The sequence below is a fragment of the Cricetulus griseus genome, chromosome 6 (genome assembly GCF_003668045.3).
Source record: "Cricetulus griseus strain 17A/GY chromosome 6, alternate assembly CriGri-PICRH-1.0, whole genome shotgun sequence".
Taxonomy (NCBI): domain Eukaryota; kingdom Metazoa; phylum Chordata; class Mammalia; order Rodentia; family Cricetidae; genus Cricetulus; species Cricetulus griseus.
In genome coordinates, this window is record NC_048599.1 from 41,314,496 (window position 1) to 41,335,686 (window position 21,191).

General features: G+C 39.0%; 1 pseudogene; it reads left to right on the forward strand.

The window, feature by feature from the left end:
• The first annotated feature begins 1,612 nt into the window (after positions 1 to 1,612).
• Positions 1,613 to 2,002, forward strand: LOC100769046 (annotated as a pseudogene).
• Positions 2,003 to 21,191: the final 19,189 nt, after the last annotated feature.

The following is a 21,191-nucleotide window of genomic DNA, read 5'->3' on the forward strand; positions in this document are numbered from 1 at the left end:
CACTTCATTGTTAGGCAATTTTGAGAAACAGTGTCTCTAGCTAAACCAAAGCTTACTTAGACTGTTATTTAATGATGAAAGTTGAGACTGTAGAACTCTCTCTATTTAAAGCAAATCAACCAATTTTATTAATCAATCTGTTGACTTGTTCCCTTTAGCCAGTAGGCAGGGAAAGACCTGAATGGGCTCCCAACGTGACCCCTAAAACATGGCAATTTTTTAGGTTAACAGCATTTTTAATTTGTTTAACATTTTCAACCAGATCATAATAGTTTCTATGCATTAAAGAGCCTTCAAAACAATGATTCTTAGTACATAGATTAAATGAATCATTTTATTAGATGTTGAGAGACCATTGCAACAGCCCAGTACTTGATTACCTGAGCTGTGGTTGGGGCCGTCTATTTTGTATATTTTTTTTTACCATTAATAACATAAACTGGACTCTTCCTTCCCCCTCCTCTGCCGGCCTGACCCCTACCAAGGTGAGTGTACCCTTTGCTCCTGTCCTATTCCTACCCAACTTCCCATTCACCCCGATCTCTCTGGGCCTGCAGCTGCTTATAGTGGACCCACCCAGGCAGGGAAGAGCTCCCTGAGTGTGGAAACACCTCACTCTTCCTTCCCCCTCCTCGGCCAACCTGACCCTTACGGAGTCAGGAGACTACCAAGAGAGGGAAGATCATCCAGAGCTTCAGACATTGAAGTCTTGACCCACACACCACCGGGTGACAAAAGGAGATAGAGAGACCCCACCTGCACCCACTGGGAGAAGATATGGGAAGAAGACAGAATAAGAACACATTCAACAACAGAAAGACCAATATGACACCACCATAATCTAAGGACTCCACACCAGCAAGATCTGAAAAGCCCAACACAGAAGATGAAGAAGAGATGGACCTCAACAATTATCTTAGGAAGATGATAGAGACCTTTACAGAGGAAACAAGAAAATCCCTTAAAGAAATAGAAGAAAAAACAAGCAAAAAATTACATGAAGTAGAGGAAAAGACAAACCAAAAAAATTCAAGAAATAAACAAATCTCTTAAAGAATCTAAAGAAAGCCAAGAAAAAACAACCAAACAATTGAAGGAAGTACTCGAAACAGTTCAAGGCATGAAAGCTGAAATAGAAACAATAAAGAAAACACAGAATGAGGCGATGCTGGAAATAGAAAGGCTGGATAAATGATCAGGAACTAAAGATGTGAGTATAACCAATAAAATTCAAGAGGTGGGAGAGAGAATCTCAGTTGTTGAAGACTCTCTAGAGAATATACAGTCATCGACCAAAGAAAATCTCAAGTCCAACAAATCCCTAACCCAAAATACCCAGGAAATATGGGACACCATGAAAAGGCCAAACCTAAGAATAATAGGTATAGAAGAAGGTAAAGAAGCACAACTCAAAGGTGCAGAAAACATATTCAACAAAATCATAGAAGAAAACTTTCCTAACCTAAAGAAAGACAAGCCAATGAAAATACAAGAAGCTTACAGAACACCAAATAGAGTGGACCACAAAAGAAAGTCCCCTCTTCACATAATGATTAAAACACCAAACATACAGAATAAAGAAAGAATATTAAGAGCAGCAAAGGGAGCCAAGATGGTGGGTTCCAAGTATAAGCCTGAGCCCCTAGCCACTTTCCCCAGTACCCTCAATCCAGCCGAATAAGACTTGTCTCCGGAGACCTGAAAGGCTCAGATCCAGCGTTTGAGCATAAGGGCCAGACTTTAACGGGAATATCTGCTTCAGTACAAGTACCCCAAATGCTAAACGCACATAGAAGATCCTGCCTTGATTCGATGAACCTATGCAAGATCAACAAATATTTATCCCAATTTCAGAACCACTCCCAAGAACTCTCTTTTAGGTGTTGTGGCTGCTTTTGGGCCTCTCATCTTCTGGTATTACGTTTTCAAAACAGACAGGTACAGAAAGGAAAAACTTATCCAGGAAGGAAAACTAGACTGAACATTTAAGCTGTCATACTAATTTGGCAAGGATGACAATTTTTGCATAAATAAATCTTCTATTAATCACTGAAAAAAAAAAGAGCAGCAAAGGAAAAAGGCCAAGTAACATATAAAGGCAAACCTATCAAAATTACACCTGACTTCTCCATGGAAATACTGAAAGCCAGAAGGTCCTGGATAGATAGTCTACAAACACTAAGAACAAGGATGCCAGCCTAAACTACAATACCCAGCAAAGCTTTCAGTCACTATAGATGGAGAAAACAAGATATACCGTGACAAAACCAGATTTAACAATACATAGCCACTAATTCAGCCCTACAGAAAATACTGGAAGGAAAACTCCAACCTAAGGAAGTTAACTACACTCACAAAACATAGGCAATAGATAATCCCACTTTATCAAAAGGCAAAGCAAAAATCAGGGTAAATCTACACACAATACCACCAACAAAAAATCAAAAACAAACAAGAATAAGCACTAAATGGTCTTTAATTTCTCTCAACATTAATGGTCTTAACTCGCCTATAAAAAGACACAGGTGACATCCTGAAGCAATGGTGGCCAGCAGCAGCGATCCCCAGACTGGCGACATAGAAGGAGACACTTCTCAGCTCATCTTTCCTAAAGAGTTTGAAATAGCCGAGACTCTCTTACTGAATTCTATTTGGAAATCTGATCATAAAAGATACTTTTAAAGAAACTAAGGAAATCTTGACACTGCTTCAATGTATTTAATGTTAAAGAATTATATAAATTTTAGTGTGTGATCATGGTTTGATGAAAATGTTTCAAAAAAAAATAAGAACAGTAATGTCCTCTAATTTCATATATGATGTCATAAATAGGATATCTTCTTAACAGCTAAATAATATCCCTCAACGGGTATATATATATATAATTTATTATAAATATTTATAATAAATATTATTATATTTTATATAATATGTATAAATCATGTATTATTTCATGGAAAAAACAAATTTTATATGTTCTTAATATAAAAATTAAAAGTATGAGGCTATGTTTGGTTATAGGCATCATTCCACTAGGTGTTTGTAATATATATACGTATGTATGTATATATGTATGTATGTATGTGTATATGTGTGTATATATCAGATATATCATAAACAATAAAAATCTAACACAAGATAAGAAAATTCTATTAGATTTGTACTAAAGTGCTTCTAGGTGAGTGTGCTAGAATTTTCTTTTTATCAAAAATGGAGTCTGGAGGAGTAACGATAAATGGAACATGAATGATAGGAAGATGGTTGTTAGAGGTGGGATGAAGACAAAGAACTCATCTTTTTATTTCCCATGTTGATGACTATTTGAGAACAACCTTAACATTTAATATAATGGGGCTTGAGAGATGGCTGAGGTGGTAAGGTACTTGCCATGCAAGCATGAGGACCACAGTTCAGTCTCAAGCACCCCTGTAATGACCCAGTGAACTATGGTTGTAATCCCAACATTGGAAAAGAGGTAACAGTCAAATCTTCTTGATTCACTGATCAGACAGCCTAGCCTACTTGGTGAGTTCAAGGTTATTGAGAGACCCTTCCTCAAAAATAAGATTAACGACTCCTGAGCAACACCATCTGGGGTTGACCTCTGACCTGCATAAACAGGCATATAGCCTTTTAAAATAGTAGTGGTCATAACATATAGCCTTTTAAAATAGTAGTAGTCACCCTGCACATGACATTACCATGACTTTTCCAAAGGAACGGGGTAGACCATCACTCAAAAGTAGGTTTGATATACAGAACAATAGTGTCTGACATACCAAAAATATTTCAAAACATGTAATTCACAACATGATTCAAAGTAGGACAGACCCAAACTACACACAAAGGAGATCTGAAGATGCCTTGAAACAACAAGAAGAAGGCACTGGTGTAGAGGTCTTATAGTGATGGCAACAGGCAGGGTCAGAGTTTCCATGTGGAGACAGGGCCCCATACAGCCTCCTATCAACAACCTAAGAAGGAACACTGTACTTTCTTATCAGCTTTTCCAGATGTGAGACACAAAGAAAACAGGGAGTGGTTCCATGTCAAAGCTATCAGCAGTAAAACATCCAAAACTGGAATCAGACTATTGCAATCATTTCATTTAATCTGTAGCAGCCCACTAAGGTAGATTAGGAGTTCACAGAAAAGGAAATGGAAGCTGAGCAACTTTAAGGTATCGCCATGATTATAAAAGTAATAAGAGTAAAGCCATAATCTAAATCCACAGTGGTATCGGAGAGTCTCTTCCATGGGGTATGAGGCAATTCTACATATAACAATGACTCTGGAACCACACTCCAAACGAGCAAAGTCAACAAGGTTTATTACACCGAGACTCAACATTGGAAATTCTCTCCCAGATGAGGCAATGGGCGTCAGTAACAATGACAGTTGGAAAAAAAGCACACAAACTCAAGCTGATGAGTTGCTTTTCCTCTGAATCAATTAAGATGTTTCTGGTTGCCAATAATAAAGTCTCTGAAACAATAAGGAACTGTGCAGTGATCCATGGCAGGAAGCACAGGATAGGGTGGGATTCAGAGTGGGAGGTTCAGCAGCTCCTTGGGATTCTCAAGGTCCCAAGTTTGCTTCAAGTTTACATTACTCTGGCTTGGTCTGGTTTTACTCACAGACTGCTTATGACATGAAAACAAGTGTCACATCAACACATGGTGTCAAGGGGAAGAAGAGAAATCTCCCAAGAGAAGAAAAAAAAAATCTTTTCTCAGAAAGACTTCCAGTTGATTTCTTTTGGAACTTTTTGGCCAGTGGGCTGGATTGCACACCCATTTCTGCATCAACCACTGAGCAAACTGCCAAGGTCAGTGCTAAAGGACAACAGACATTTGAACCCTGGAACTGGGAAGAAACTATAGGTATGGGAAGTCCATGCAAAACTGAAAGGGCAAGTTTACCTGACTGTGAAAGACTGGGCCAAACGGTAGGCTGGATTAAGTAATGTCAGACCTTCAGTTTTGCCATGATGAGACAGTAATAAAGATTAAAAAAAAAAAACTATGTTTGTAACTGTTGGCAACAAATTTAATTTCTAACAATATTTTGCAAGCCAACATCCTTTTTGCCTGAACAAAAGAACTAAAGTGGCCTTTGGCTGCCAGTATGAAAACGCTGAGGAAACAAATCATAGGAATTCTGGTTCAAGAACTGAAAACAAGGAATAAACATTTCCTAACAAGCTCGAAATGATGCTTGATGCTGTTGTGCATGGACCACATCAGGAGTAGCACTGTTCAACACTCCTAGCCCATATGACTTTCCAGCTCCCTTGAATGATTGTGGAAGGATTGAATACCTTGCTGAGCTCACTGAAGCAGCCTGACTACCCCCTTCTTCCACTGAGCCTTCTACCTGCCTCTTGATATTTCCCTTCTCTATCTCTGGCTTGTAGTGCTTTCATGAAGGCAAATTTTAGCTTCCAGGTTGCCTACTGATGTCCCTTGCCTTCTCATCCTAGATGAAATAAGGAACTGAAATGTGTCATGACATAGAAAGGCAAAGAACTTCAAATGGGCCAGTTATTTTGCTCTACACACTGAGGAAAGGCATAGGCAAAAACCATGTTGCTCAAGGCAGCCAACGCAGGATAGGCTTTTTTTTTTTTAACCATTCAGGTAATTCCTCCCATAAATTAAATGCACCAAGCCTCACAGGCTCATTTGGTCCTCCTGATTTTCAATCATCAGTTAACTGATACAGTTTTATTTTTCACTTTCATTATAGCTTGTTTTCATCTAGTTTATATTTCCTAACGAACTGGTTTTCAAGCCTGAACTATTTCAAGTGCATCTCTCCTCTCTCTCTCTCTCTCTCTCTCTCTCTCTCTCTCTCTCTCTCTCTCTCTCTCTCTCTCTCTCACACACACACACACACACACACACACACACACAATATCAAAATGTGTAGCCTATCCAACCCATTGAAACCAGGGAGGGCACCCAGGTCTTAGCATGTGAGAATCCCTTGAGGAATTCTGGTCTTTGAGCTAATCACACTGGGAGCCACCAAGGTGGTAACTAGGGCAAAAAGGGAAGTAGAAAGGCCCAAATTTTCTGTTCTTCTTTGTGTGTGGAACAGCATAGAGAACAGAATAAAGCAATGACTCTAGTAATTTTCTCCCACTGCACTCTAATACATTCCAGTGAGGGCAGAGGTACAGTGAGGGAGTGGATGGCATGCCAAAGCATCACAGATCTTATAGCAGCAACTTGTGAACATGCCAGATGATGGAAAAAAAGAGCCAATTTCCTTTAGCTAGAGAAAGTGAATTCAGCTAGAAGGTGAATGTTTCATACCCAGATAGGAATGTCTAAAACCCTCTGACTAAGTCTCTGAGTAAGTCTCAAGAGAACTAGACACCACCAGAATACACTGGGAACGTTTCCGGCATGTATGCAGACCTGCATAGACAATGCACACTCCCACAGGGTGAAAGCACTAAAGCACTACGGTAACCATGTGGGTACCTGCCAGGCCTCCATCTGTCCTAGGGAAGGACAAAAGCTTATTCCCCTAGGCAGGTGCCTCCCTGCTCTGAGCTCTCTGCACCTGGGTTAGACCAGTCTTCTCTCCCCACTGCAGGGAATAGGCTATTGAAAATAAAACATATAAATTTTAAGTTTGATAAATGAGAACACCTGTGTAACACCCACCTCAATCAAATATAAAATACCCCATCACTCTAGGGAGTCCCCTTATCCTCCCATTTAATCAGCTGCTCCTCTCACTGTGAAAATGCCAATCTAGTTCAATCACACAGATTAATTTTATATGTATTAGAAGTCTAATTCAATGGAGTCTAAAGAATGTACTGTATTCTGTCTGGATTCCCTTGCTTAGTGAAACGTCTGCAAGGTTTATTTATACTACTGCATGTATCAAGAGTTTGTTCTTTCTATTGCTGGCTTATGTTCCTTCAGACAGACATACCATAAGGTTTCGTCCATTCTATTGGCCTATGATCGGCCTTTGACACTACAAATAAAGCTGCTGTAAACATGTACAAACCTAAAGTTTTGTTTCTGTTTGGGAAGAGAGCCAAGGGAAACCTCTCTGGTTGTAAGATAGGCGGATGTTTGACTTCTTAAAAAGCATGCTATTTTTCCAAACAGTCACACAATTACCAGCCATGTATGAGACATGTAGTTCCTTTAGGTCTTTGCCAAAACTTGATATCCTCAGGATTTAGTAATTTATCATTCTAGCATGTATATAGTGAAATCTCATTAAGCTTTACATTTGCATTTCCCTTGTGATTAATAGCATTATCCATCTATCAAGAGGCTTACTGGCAGTATTGCTTTGCATGGGCTACCATAACACAATGCTATAAAATTGGGTCTTAAACAACAGATGTCTATTTTTTTCACAAATGGGAAGCTACAAGTTCAAGATCAGAAGCCAACCATGCTCAACTCTAGAAGGTAATTGTCCCTAGTTTGCAGATGATGACCTCCATTCTGTATCCTCGCAAGAGAGTGAGAGAAAGGAGAGCAGAAAAGAAATAGAGAGAATTTGTAAGGGCACTAAATTAACCATAACTTTACCTCCTTAAGTTCACATTGCCAAATTATAGCTGCATTAAGATTGGAGTTCCATTATAAAAACTTTTGACATATACAAATATTTAGTCTGTAACACCAGCTATTTTTTTAACTTCATTTTTGAAGTGTCTATTCATGGTGGGTTTTTTTTTTTTGCCTGTTTTGTATTGGATTGTCTAGCTTCTCATTGAATTTCATCATTTATATATTTTTGAACCAAGTCCATCATGAGACATTTATTAAGATGTTTTATTTAGTCAGGGCATGTAAGCTGCACATATTCTTCATAATATCTTTTGAAAAGGAGAGGTTTCAGTTTTGATGGCATATATGTAATTAAAGAAAGTCATATATTGATTGCCTTTTGAAGGATCCTTTCCAGAATTTTATGCTTGGGGGCCCCATGTTTTATGATTTTTATGTTTTATATTTAGGTCTAAATGTTTACTCGAGTTACTGTTTATGTGTGTGTGAGAGGGAGATTGGATATTCATTTTGCTCTCTGTCCAGATATCTAGTTGTCCCTGAAGGAAGTGTTGATAAGTCTCTTTTCCTCCTTGAATTATATGGTAGCCCCTCTGTCAAAATTCAGTTGGCATTTCTGGGCTTCTTTTATTTCTTTTTTTTTAATTTATTTTCTTTCTGTCTCCTTTCTATGCTGGAGAGAACAACCAATGGTCTCACACACGTCTAACAAGTTTCTACTACTTATCTGTTGTCCCCATTCCTGCCCTTGCTAATATGTTCAATTAATTGATATGGCTCCTGAAACAGTAATATTGCACCGTGAGTTTGTGTGCCGTTAGAAGTCTTAAAATCAGATATGGTAAGCTCTCCAACTTTGTTCTTTTTCAAGACACCTGGCTTTTCCATGTCTTTTGTTTTTCCATATAAACTTTAGTTTTTCAATTTTGAGTAAAAAGCCTAATAGGGATTTTATTAAAATCAATTTGGAGACTACAGGTATCTTACTTAACATTATTGACTAGTATTTCAACTAGCCACTAATATTTAGATATTTCTTTATTTCTCTTAGCAATGTTTTCTATACATTGCCTAGGGATGTGGTCAACAAAATATCCCAAGCAGGAACTAGAGAATGCATTTCCAAGGTACCTCGGCTGCAGGTTGGCAGGCTGGTGCCATGGCTGGCAGAAGCCTTGGCTTCTTACTATGTGGTATTTCTACAAGGCAGCTTCAGAGTCCTCTTGACATGTCAGCTGCATTCTCCTGCTCAAACATACCAAGAGGCTTCCATGTTTCTTCTGAATCCCAGCTTGTAGCCTTGTTAGCTGTTTGTTGACTTTGCAAGAAAATCTTGACTCAGTGTTGAAATACTCTCATAGAAGTGGGATATCTGGCAACTGCCACCATTACAGCTCATCCTGGAAACTGCTTTGCATGCAGTCATTCCACCCTCCAATAAGACCCTACACCTAGCCACCTAGAGAGATATTGTTTTTCAATTTGGTTGTGATGGTGTAGAATTTCAATGGCTAAGCCTTGGACCTTGGATTTGGGTAGAACCTGAGTTTGAATCCTTACTCTATCCTGTGGGAACTACCACTCTCTGAGACTTCCTCTACTGGCCAACCTAAGATAATAATGCCTATATCATACTGCTGCTATGAGAATTAGATAAATTCATGCATTTACTATGCTTGTCACTCACTAAATGATAAATAATTACTACTTCTTTTAGTACTTAATGCTGCTAAAGGCTATAGTTTTTCAATTACTCCAAAAGACTCGAACTATTTGTATGAGAACATACAATCAGATGGGATAGCCCATGAAAAATAAGGACTTTCCCTTTACAAGGAACTGTCTTTGCCCCAGTGATGGTAGCTATGGTGGACAGTGTTAACTGTCAACCAGACCAAATCTAGATGGGCCTGTGCTTGATCCTATGGAGGAGTTTCTTAATTTGGTTAGTAGAGGTGGGAAGACCTACCCCAAATGTGGGCAGCACCATTTCATGGGCTGGGTCCTCAACTGGATGAAAGAGGAAGCTGATCAGCAAACATGTGTGACTTAATTCATTGCTATCTGGTCTTGACTATAACTATGATGTTAGCGTGGGCTGAAAGTGCCTGCCTCCTTGACATCCCTGCAAGGATGGCCCACAGGTGGAATGGTAAGGCAAACAAACCATTTCCCCTTCAAGTTGCCCCCACCATCAGAGTATTCTTGTTATAGCAATAGGAAAGGAAATGAAGATAGCAGCTATTGCTAATGTCCCAAGTTATAACCAAAATCCTTGAGTTATTCTCAAGGGAAACTGCAGAGTCCCATTAAGATACAACCAAGTCTCCTCTATGTCTTGGTCTAAAGTCACCTCCTGGCTTTGAAGGAAGCTCTGTCAACCTTAGGCATGCTGGACAGCTTCAAATGGAAAATAAACACCTCACTAGTCACCTACACAGTGGAATGTAAGTCACAGAAGGAAAACCTGAGCTGCTTTAACTTATGGGGGAAAATTGTCAGCTGTCTTCTATGGCAGGTGACCCATACATTCCCTAGCAGGATTAAGCTCTATGGAAGTCATTTAGATCTTTAACACACTTTATTGAAGCTGGGCAGTGGTGGTGCATGCCTTTAATCCCAGCACTTGGGAGGCACAGGCAGGCAGAGTTATGTGAGTTCAAGGCCAGCCTGGTCTACAGAGTGACAGGACAGGCTCCAAAACTACACAGAGAAACCCTGTCTAGAAAAAAAAAAAAAAAAAAAAAAAAAAAAAAAAAACACTTTATTAGTTATCTTTCCTTTCCTCCTCTGTCTCCCAACTCTCTGAGTCTGTTTCTCCAGATCTATTCCCAAATAATCTTCCAACACCCAAATTCTTATCTGGGGATCTCTGAGGCATGCCACAGTAACTAGAGACTAGCCAGGAGTGATATTATGGGCACATGTGGGTGCACTGAGTGAAAGATGCCACTCTTCAGAGAAAGAAAGCAGAGGGAAAGAAACACAATGTTCTCTAACCCAAGTGCCCAGGATGGGATGAAGTAGAGAGAGTGTCACCCAAAGTATACTTTGCCTCCAAGTCCTCCACGGTATGACACTGAAAGGGTCCAAAATTATTTATCCAGGAAATCTCTCAGCCAAAGGTTCAAGGCTATTGGCCAAAACACCTTGCTCAAGATAGCAGTCTCATGAAAGAAAGGGTTAATGGCTAGGCCATGCTTGCCACAAACCACAGGTAGAGGACACAATCCCAAACATAACAGTTTCACAATACAACAGTTTTCTTTGAAAGGGTTATACAAATACATTTCTCTCACTTGAGGACTTCAGTAGAAAATAATTATTCTTTTCTATCTCATAATATATATCAAACATGTTCAAATGTGGCTTTGTAGGGAAGTCTGCCAAATATTTGGAGGCACCACATCCAGCTTTGCCTAATTTTAGACGGCCTGGCTGGTCTAGTCTAAAGTACTCTTTTATTCAGAATAGATTTGCTAGAAAGGCTGAAATATATGCTTTTATATTAAACACCCATTTTTAAAAGCCTTCTTTGGTCTCTCTGAGCTACCACACAACTAGATGGATGCTGCTGGAAAAAAAAAAAAGTTATTGAAGTCTTTTCTAAGCTTTTACGACCACCATGAAACAAAACAAGCAATCCCGCTACCTTCAGCAAATGCAACATACGTGACAAGAAGATTGTTTGCCGATAAACCACATGCTTTCTTACCAGCAGGGCATACACAGTCTCTACCACTCTGCTCATGGCCCCTTTTTGTTTCTATGAGTGCATGCCAACAACTAGAAATGAGCACAAAGGCTGGGCGAAATGCTGCGTTTGTTAGAGTGTTTGTGTTGGCGTCCTTAAAATCGGCTGATTTCCAAATCCCTTCCCCACCCACCTTAGTTGTATTTATACTGTTGGGCAGAACAACCTGAAGCCCATATTTAAATACAAAATGCTTTGTGACCATTCGTGCAAATCTCTTTATCGGGGTCTCACACATTAACGCCCTGCACAATTGACCCACAGTCTAATTGTTTAACATAAGGCTTCCACGGGGCTGTTTCCACCAAGTTGCAGCCTTGTTTTTCGTTTTCTTAGCTTTCCTGGACAATCAAAAGGAAGTTGAACCAAACCGGCTAGCTGGAGCTGGAGCTGCCCTGTCTCCTCCTACCTTCTGTCTCGGTTTTGTTTTTCTACCTTTTTTTTTTTCCTCTTTTTTTTCTCCTCATCACTTTTGAACATAGTGAAAACTGAGCCAGACAGGGAGTGTGCTTTCTCCTGGTCTGGTGTCTGCTGCTTTTTCCTTCTTACTAAGAGCTCCTGGGAAGCCACTGGCCAGTCTCAGGAAGCCACACTGCTGCCTCCTCGATTTCAGCAAAAGCAGATTCTCTGTGACTAACAGAGGCATTATGGAAAGTGTAAGTGTGTGTGTGTGTGTGTGTGTGTGTGTGTGTGTGTGTGTGTGTGTGTGTGTGTGTGTGTGTAGAAGCAGATTCAAACTAGGAAGACAGACTTCAGAAGCCTAAGGCACTTTCTGTGAAAGCTTTCACAAGGTTGTATGGCCAGTGACTCACGCTTCACTTCAGTTTTCTCTGCTGTAAGCTAGAAACTGATTTATATTTATGAGTGTTTTTGGTAGCACTGGAAACAGGCTATACACACAACAGACAATAATAATGTCCATCTTAGACAATTGCTATGAGCATTTAAACTATCCCATGAGAAGCCCATGGCTCAGGAGTGAGTATGCAAAAATGTCAGTCATCATCATCGTGAGTTATGAGTCATAGTAAGATCTGAGAGGTCTTGGTCTGGGTGTGGTAGCTCACACCTGTAATTCTAGACCTAGGGAGATGGATGCAGGAGGATCATGTGTTCCAAGCCAACCTGAGAAATAGAGCAAGATCCTGTCCTGGGACTAATGATGAAATGTGACTAATACAGTGATCAAGCTTTTGGAGGCAAATATGTATGTGTGCAAATGCTTATTCTACTGTTTTCACTTGAGTGAACTTTGGCATGTTTTCTCTGCTCTGGAAGCCCCAGTGTCCCAAGTTATAAAAAGGAAGCTAATAAATCCTCTAGGTCAAAACCTCCCTAGAGGATTGTGCTTATGCAGGTTCTTGACACAGTTCATGCTGCATATACCAGTATACAGCTATCATGTTTAACATGAGTTGTTTCTTTAATACATTTTATTGCAAGAGCATAATTCAAATAGGCCCAGAAGATAACTGTATACCTACTTATCCATACACCATAAAGACACAAATTATTTGCATAATCAGTTGGTTTAATGTTCCTTATTCCTTAGAAATCTCTCAAAGCAGCGTTAAGTAACATAGAAAGTGAAAAAGATCAAATGAGGCAAAGAAAACTCCTGAGATTTGTTTTCCTGGGAGACAGTGGGATGATAATCCAGTTAGGACAGACAGTCCTAATGGTGGTTAGCAGCACTTGCATCAGACATCAGAATGGATTAACACTAGGTAGGCATGGTTACACATACATTGTATTCACATCCATATGCATTCAAATCAACTCTGCAGGGAGGGCTGCTAGTCATCCAAGAATCTGATCAGGACCCACTTGGTCTACTCTAAAACACCCTTTTCATAGAAATCCATTTCTGAGAAGCTGGTAGGAAGGAAAGCGGGGTCACTGGAAGACACTGTAAAACATTTCAGGGCCATTCCCGGATGTAAAATACATTGCTTCGCTAGCATTCTATTGGCTGAAATCCAGTTATCTGTTGCCTCTGACTTCAAGGGATGCCAAGCAAATAGAGTCCGCCCATTGCACTGCCTTGCTACTGTATGTAGGGAGAGTTCACCTGAACTCTATCAACCTGCTTAAAGCTAGTCATTGGTTGATGGTGAAGGCATTCTCAATGCTTCTAACTGTTACAGGAAGAATAAACCCAGCTTGAGCTTCACTGCATTGTTCTTTTTGAGGAACCAAAAGGAAATGTTCTCTGAAATATATACATCTGTCTTCCCACTGTCAACTCAGGTAAAAACTAGTGGATCTCACTTTCATAATCTCTGCCCCACAACCTTGCAAGAATAACTTAGGCCACTTAATAGGTGGCAACACAGTTTCAAAACATTGCTGTGTTTTTCTAAGGGTTTTCGAGAAACCCTGTCTCGAAAAACCGAAAAAAAAAAAAATGTACAGGTTTTAAAAACTCTAACCTGTAGATAAAGATGAAAGAAACATGATAAACCTCTGAGAAGGCCCGTGACAGGATTTAGTTTATTTTTAACTAACTAATAGTTATGTGTATTTATGGAGTAAAATACAATTAAGATGATATATTTCAAAATCAGGACTTTATGGCTCAGACAATGCCCCTCCTTCTGGATGCTTTGGAGAAGAACCTCCTCCAAATTTCTTAAGAGCTTGAAATCAATCAGCTGTCCCCTACCAAGAAGCAGACATATCTTCTGAGATAGACTAGATGAACTACAACATGGCCAAGGTTCTTTCCATCTTCAATATGAAATGTGAAATTCTTCTCATGAAAAAGCGGGGTCCATTTCCTGGTCTCTTGAATCTGGGCTGGATTTGTGAGTTGACTTTCTTGGCCTAATAGAAAATGAGGGAAACAACCTTCTGAGCCCGGACCTCAAGACATCTTGCAGATATGCAAAATGGTCTTAGATCCCTGCTCAAATGCCAGGTGAACAAGTTCTCATCCACTGGATGGAAGGAGAGAGTGTGCAGGGCACAGAAATACAAACACATCATCCTAGTGGAATGATCAGATCTGATCATCCTGATTAGCGTACATGTAAGCAAACTTCACCCAACAGAAGTTGATAGTGAAATACACCGTCCAGGTGGACCATTCACAACTGAACAGCTAATATGGTATTTGATGATTGCTGCATGAAAGATCTCTTCCTGGCCCTGATTTACTGAGAAGTTCAGTTGAGCCCAATCTAAATTTCTAACTTATAAAACAGTGACCTACCCAAATGTTCTGTTGAACCACAGACTCTTGGTGCCATGCTTAGTATTGTAGATACTTGCTTGACCTCCATTTTTCAAAAAAGAAAAAAAACATATTTTGTAAGGATGTATTTTTGCTGTTTTATAAAAAAAATTAAATGTTTTGAAGTTAAAATATTTGACATCAAAGTTATTAAAATTTTGTACAGGTCTACCTGGGCGTTGGTGGCACATGCCTTTAATCCCAGCACTTGGGAGTCAAAGGTGGGTGGAGCTCTGTGAGTTCGAGACCAGCCTGGTCTACAAGAGCTAGTTCCAGGACAGCCTCCAACGCCACAGAGAAACCCTGTCTCGAAAAACCGAAAAAAAAATTGTACAGGTTTTAAAAACTCTAACCTGTAGATAAAGATGAAAGAAACATGATAAACCTCTGAGAAGGCCCGTGACAGGATTTAGTTTATTTTTAATTAACTAATAGTTATGTGTATTTATGGAGTAAAATACAATATTTTGATCTAAGAAGATATTACAGATAGCTAATAAATATATCTACTAGCTCAACAATTACCATATTTTTGAGATGAAGGTATTAAAATTTGATTATTTTAGCTATTTTGTAACATAAAATACATTATCATGAACTGTGATTATGACATGGAATAGCTTACTACAAATTATTCTTCTGGTATAACTGATACTTGGTACCTATGACAATATTCTTGACACCTGGATCCCTGGAACTGATTGATTCTTAAACAGCACATCTGATGCTATCAGTCAACTGTATCCTCATAAAAAGTTTTGTTTTGTTTTTTTTTTTTTGTATAAGTTATTCCGACTTACTGTGTAACTGTAAGTTGTTTGAACACTTGGTCCAAACTATATTTTTCTAATGGAAAACTGCAGCCAGAGCAGAAGCCTTGTTATCTTCTTTTAAATCACACTGAAATGCAGAGGTGAAGGTAGGAATCTGAACAGCCTGATAGAGAAGTGGATCACCTCAACATGTGACATCATCACCATAGTCATTACATTAAGCAAAGGAAGGGGGACCAGTTGCTTATAAAAACTTCATCCACATAGCAGTGGCTAAAACTACAGCCTTTTCATTTTCATGCTGCTCACTGTCTAGCATAGGTTTTGTTTTTGGTTTTGGTTTTGGTTTTTTTTTTGTTTTTTTTTTTTTTTTTTGTTCTAGTGGAGTGGTCTTCAAAGTGGCTATTCAGTGACTCAGGCTCCTTCCAAATCATGAATGTACTCTCTTCTAGGTCCTAGGAGTCCTCATCATTCAGCCTACACACAGACAAGGAGAAGCAAGAAATGTGAACAAAAGGGTTTTATGAGCCAGGCCTAGGAGCACAGCTATCATTTTTGCCTACATCGCATTGAACAAAGCATAGGAAGACGACCACATCAAGCTGTAAAGGGGAGACCATGCAGCTGTACCCCCATAGCAGAAATAGAAGAAATTTTAGCCACAGACTCTGAGCATATTTTTTACAGAATCAAAATGTGGAGATTAAGCACTTTCTGGAGAAAAAAACAACATCAAAAAAAAAAAAAAACACTGCATTTCAAAAAGTGACCAACACAAGAATACACCCATATTGCATTCATTACTGAATAAAAGATAATTAAAAATGCTTTGCACACATTAGAACACCCAGAAGCTGAAATTCCCACATTCATGGCAACTTACTAAAGAAAAGTTCTCTTAGGGCAGAAAACCCAGCTCAGAATGCACTATTGTCTTATTGTAATATTCTGCAGGATTTTCATTCCTGCCCTAAATAAGCCTGGGATTAGAGGACAGAGAGTCTACAAGTAAAAAACCATTTCTTCATTCTTTCTTGCTTACTTACTTACTTTTTCTCTTTCTTTTTTTTTTAACAGATAGCAACTATAACAGTTTATTAACCACTAGCTTACTCTTAAAATGTTGGCTTAACTTTGGATAGACTCAGATACATTTAGAGGGAAAAACATTCTTTACTTCTCTTCACCAAAGCAGATATTTCTCCCCTTCCAATTTCATAAGAAAGTCCTCGGGAAAAATAGACGTTATAACAGTATCAAATTAATGGATGAATTGAGCCTACATATTTCTTTTCCCATGATGCAGTCTAAATACTGAAAAAAGACTAGACAGAAAGCAGGACCCATCTATCCACATTCCAAGACACGCTCTAGTTACCCAATCACTACAAAGCATTGCCAGCATGCAAAGACCATGCTTTGGACTCAAAAGCAGAGATTTTCAATATATTCCAGTCATAATCCTTAGTTGATAATGAAGACTAGCCAACCACTAAGCAGCCAATAGGCTTAAAGGAACCAGGAGAGCAAAGAAACATCCTCCTGGCTGTAAGGTGTGGTATTAGGATTCACTGCTTCTCAAATTACAAAACACAGCCTGGAATGCCTATACTCTTTCCCTGCTTTCACATGCCTTTGTCATTCCAAAACATTTCACTCCTTTTCTTCCATCCTCCACCCCCAGGTCTTTCTAAAGACAGAGAAGAAACCTAAATTTTTAAAATAATTGGTTTCCAAAGTATGCTAAGCATTTGGAGAGTAATTAGAAACAGTTTTAGTTCCTCGTTATTCTAAAGCAAATTGTTATTGATTTACAACAGACAGTTCATCTGATATCTCTCAGGCTGCCATAAAATGTAGTCTGTGTATTAGAAATGGTTGATGTCTTTCTGGCAATAGCACCTAAGCTCAGCCAATGACAGACCTTTCCAACTGGATGAAAAACAGCCCAATCTCACTGTGTGTTCTGCTCACTTTTGTGCAGATGCCAAAGAGCCTATACTCATATGTACTTATTTTTGGATTGGCTTCATTTTTCAGAGGGATTTATAGACAGTCCATTCATACTAGTGATTTGCAAAGCAGGGAAGGACATTTGCTAACATGATTATGAACCTACAGCTGAACACACCCTATTATAGAACATCTAAAGAGGGGGTTTATGACTGCTAAGCAATTCCAATGACTAAGCTGAAATTGGCAGAGCATCTACACTTAATCTACCAGGTAACGATACAATTTTCTACAATTTAACAAGTTTCAAGCGTTGACCAGCTAAGTCTTTTTCCCTGAAAGGGCATTCATATCCAAGATATCAAGAGCATTTATACCCAAGATCGTTATAAAATACAAATGAGGTTTGAAGTTTTCATCATAGCACCAGGCGCACAGAGAAACTCTCTGATTTCAGCAAGGTATTGGTACAGGACCAAGACAATTATCAGATGAATAGCAACCTCCCTGCATACTCCCTGATTAGTAAAAAGTATTAGCCTGGAATAGCTTAATTTCTGCTTCCCCCCTCTTTCTCCCAGAAGAATATGGCCTTGCCAAAGAGATATTTGGGGCTTATGTGTTACAGAATTGACATGGGGTGGGGGGAGTCCAAGCTAAGCGGAGTTCAGAATCTTTAAATAAGGGGCACTGAGAAGAAGCATTTTTTTTTTGATATGCTGGGAAACATGATAAAATTGCTAAAATGAAATTTGAGCTTATATTCTTAGGGTGTATTTTCATATTCCCCACAGCACTTACAAAGTGTAAATAAAGGACTTATTTCCAATTTTATTTTTCTCCAGTTCTATTGAAGGTAAGTGACAAAATTTGTTTATGTTTGTAGAGTATAATGTCATATTTGGTGTATTCAATTGTGAAATGGTTACCGCCTTCAGGCTAATTAACATATCCACTGCTTCACACAGTTATATGGTTTTAGAGTTATAATGAGGGCATTTAATATCTATTATCTTGGCAAATTTCTTCTGTAAAATGCAGTTATTAACTAGGATCACCATATCATAAAATGCATTTTTCCTACATAGCTGATTGTTTGATCCACTTCTTCCTTTCCTCCTACTCCCAATGCCTGGTAACTACTCCTCTCCTCTCTGCTCCCATGAGGTGGACTTATTTGGATTCCACATATAAGGAAGATCATGTAGTATTTTGCTTTCTGAGATTGGCTTCCTAACACATAGCAAGATGTCTTCCTAGACATTGTATGTTGTCATAAATGACCAACTTCTTTATTCTTAAAATTAACTGTGTCTCCTAGTAATACTAGAAGCTACACTCACAATGTCTCACCAATATAACCACCAAAACATGTACTGAACAAAGATAATGCTAATGGACATGCCCACAAGACCTCATCCCTATACAAAGAACTATAGGCAACTGGAGAAAGTTGAGAACAGGAACAGTAACTTCCCCAGGAAAGAATACACTGACTGGCTATTTAGTGACAAATGGTCAGCCCTGAAAACACATGTACAAGGAACATTATATGGACTGAGCTACTTATAGTAAGAAATATATACACATATATGCATGAATAACAATAAATGAAAGAGGCCATGTATTTAAAAAAAAAGAATGGGTATATGAAAAGAGAGGAAAAAGAAGAAAAATGTGATAAATTACATTTTAATCTCATATATATGTATATGTTAATATTCCAACAACATGATTTGTTATGTTTTCTTTCATGCATAACATTGTTCACTGCTTATATTATTCACACTTTGGTGCATTTTCTTTACTCACTCATCTGCCAACAGATACTCAGGCTGATTCTTTACTTTAACTATTGCAAATAATCCAATTTCTTCTTGAATACAAAAGTGTGTGTGTGTGTCTGAGCATTGTGATGTGTCTGTGTGCATACATATGCATGTGCACACATTAGTCCTTTCCTAAGTGATATGAGCTATTGTGGTACAGATGAATGAATGCATTAAATTTCCCTATTACTCAGAACTATCAGGTATTCAGGTTTAAACTTGCTAAGGTTTCTTGATCATTAGTAATAACCTGCTTTCACTTTTAAACATATTCTAGTTTACATAATAAGTTACCAGTTAGTCTCCAACTCTCAACTGTTCCTGTTGCTCCTGTTATTTTTTACTTTAATCTGCAATTCAAATTGTTGGTGCTACATCATCCAATATTCGATTGGAAAAAGGTTTGTCATAGAATGTTTTAGCAAATAAAATTTTTTTTTCAACAAGTCAAAGCATTGCAGAAGCAACTTACTCTATAAATGCCAGCTTTGTGTGAATTTCTTTTCACCATGTGAGCCTTGATGATCTGTTGAGCTTATGCTGCTCTCAGACAAGACTTCCACACAGTCTCCATGAACATGTCCTTCTCTATATTCAAGGTAGACAACGGCCAGGTAAAAAAAGGTAAGCCAAGTCATATTTGTTTTGTGGACAGTGTGCCTAAAAGAACAGAGAAACTTAGGGATGAGGACACAGCACAATGTTAGAGAACTTCCCTGACATGTCTAAGGCGCTGGATTCAATGTCTAGTACAAAAGAAAGAGTGGGAAGAAAAACCAAATTTAACATGGCAATGTTGTTAACCCCTCTAGATATTGAGACACATGGTATAAATTAGTCACAAAAGCAGTATCTTGTTGAAGATTAATCACCTATCATCTTCATTTTCTTTCTTGTGCTCTACACATTTGTCCAGAATTAGGATCATCATAAAGCAGGCCAGACTAGACTATGAGGGAAGAAAGGTCACTAACATTATGAGTTAGAAATTGAGATACTTGTAAACTTCATGTAAAATATGTTCATTTTGCCTTCTGAAGAATGCAAGACATACAAGAATTTTAGTAGTTATTTCATTTTATGAGTAGCATCTTAGAATGCCAGGCAAGAATGGCTTGCCATGGGGTCTTGTTTTAATTAGGTTTACTATTGCTGTGATGAAATACCATAACCAATGCAACTTGAGGAAGAAATGACTTATTTGGCTTATACTTTCACTGTTCATCATTGAAGGAATTAGGACAGGAACTCAAACAGGGTCAGAAGCTGGAGACAGGAGCCCAGATGAAAAAAAATATATATTGACTCTATTCTATTGGGAGAAAGTAAAAAAGAGTCATGAGAATCATGAAGGTATCCAGGAAAAGACAGGCCAGAACAGCTCCAGTTTCCACCTGGTGGGGAGAGGAGAAGCATAACCCCATCCCAAAAGTACCCAAGAAAAAGACAACTTGTAACACAAGCCCACAAACATCAAATATAGTTGTGGGACTTGCTGAGACAGTAATTTCTCCCTGCAAATGATCAGCAATTCAGAGAAGTCTCATTTGCTCAAGCTTTATGAGTGGGAGAAATCAGCTGGGCCCCGTCTGGAGAATTCAAAATTGACATACCCCCAGGGGAATGAGAGCAGGACATCACAACAGGCCAGAGAATCTGGTATGGCCTACCACAGTCCAAGAGTGAAGGATTAACCCGGGAGACAGGTTTGGAGGGCAGAAGGGAAGATGTTGGCCAGCCACAAGATGCAAGCAGCAAAAGGCTTGGCTCAAGCTGGGAAGTGCATAGGGATAATGGGCCTGGCCATGGTTTCTGGGAGTAGAGCTTATCAGTTGAGACTAACCCTGGAATTTGATTGCTCTAAGCCTGAGGTCAGTGAGTGTAACAATCCTAGAGCCACCTATCTGCCCTTCACTGATGCAGATACTGAGAACACTAAAGTTGTAGTAGGGCAAGTGACACCTGTAGTTTCATGCTTCCAGAAAGTTGACTGGCAGTTAGAAGGTCTTGAAGGATTTCTGCAGGATAGGCCTCAGTGCTGTCATTGTGCTGACACACTCAAAGAACTTGAGAGAAGCAGTGCCCACCTGCCTC